Source organism: Zonotrichia leucophrys, chromosome 1 (genome assembly GCF_028769735.1).
Source record: "Zonotrichia leucophrys gambelii isolate GWCS_2022_RI chromosome 1, RI_Zleu_2.0, whole genome shotgun sequence".
Taxonomy (NCBI): domain Eukaryota; kingdom Metazoa; phylum Chordata; class Aves; order Passeriformes; family Passerellidae; genus Zonotrichia; species Zonotrichia leucophrys.
Genome location: NC_088169.1, coordinates 87,801,754 through 87,802,410, shown reverse-complemented (window position 1 = coordinate 87,802,410; position 657 = coordinate 87,801,754).

Genomic DNA, 657 nt, shown 5'->3' with positions numbered 1-657 from the left:
CTCCCACATTTTGTATGTGATCCTATTTTCATGTCTCCATGCCCAGTAAAAAAAAAGCCTAAATAGAAATGACCTAAACAGAAGTGGCCTTGGTGGTAAAGTTGTTCAAAGTTGAAAAAAACCACGATGGAAGTCTCTATTCTGTGGTGTGGCCTCATATATATCATAGTGCCAAAGGAGGGCACGTTTGGTCAAATATCAGTCACAATTAAAGAGGCTGTGCAGCCTCCATTCTTCAGGCTTGGTAAGTGGTCCCAAAACCTAACTGTAGCAGGGGAGTAAAATGGCATTTCTGCATTTATGGCTTACCCATATTTTCCTGATTTTCTGGGGGTTTTCTTTTTGTGGTCATGTGTGTAGAAAATGTCAAAATATGTAATGTCCTAGCAAAGTCTTTGCATTAAGCTTCCCATTTCTTAGCCCAGAAAGTATATTGATAAGACCTTCAATTAGGGATTAATCTCTTTCCATGTTCCCAATATAAGCATGTCTGAGACACCTTTAAAGTGGCTTGATATTAAAAACTGAATTTCAGCTTGCAGCAGCAGCTGACCCCTTTGCTGGGGTCAGCAAAGATGACTGAAGCCCTTGCCAGCATCCCAGGATCTCCCTGTGATTCAGTAAAACACAGTTACATCCAGATTAATTTATTGTTTC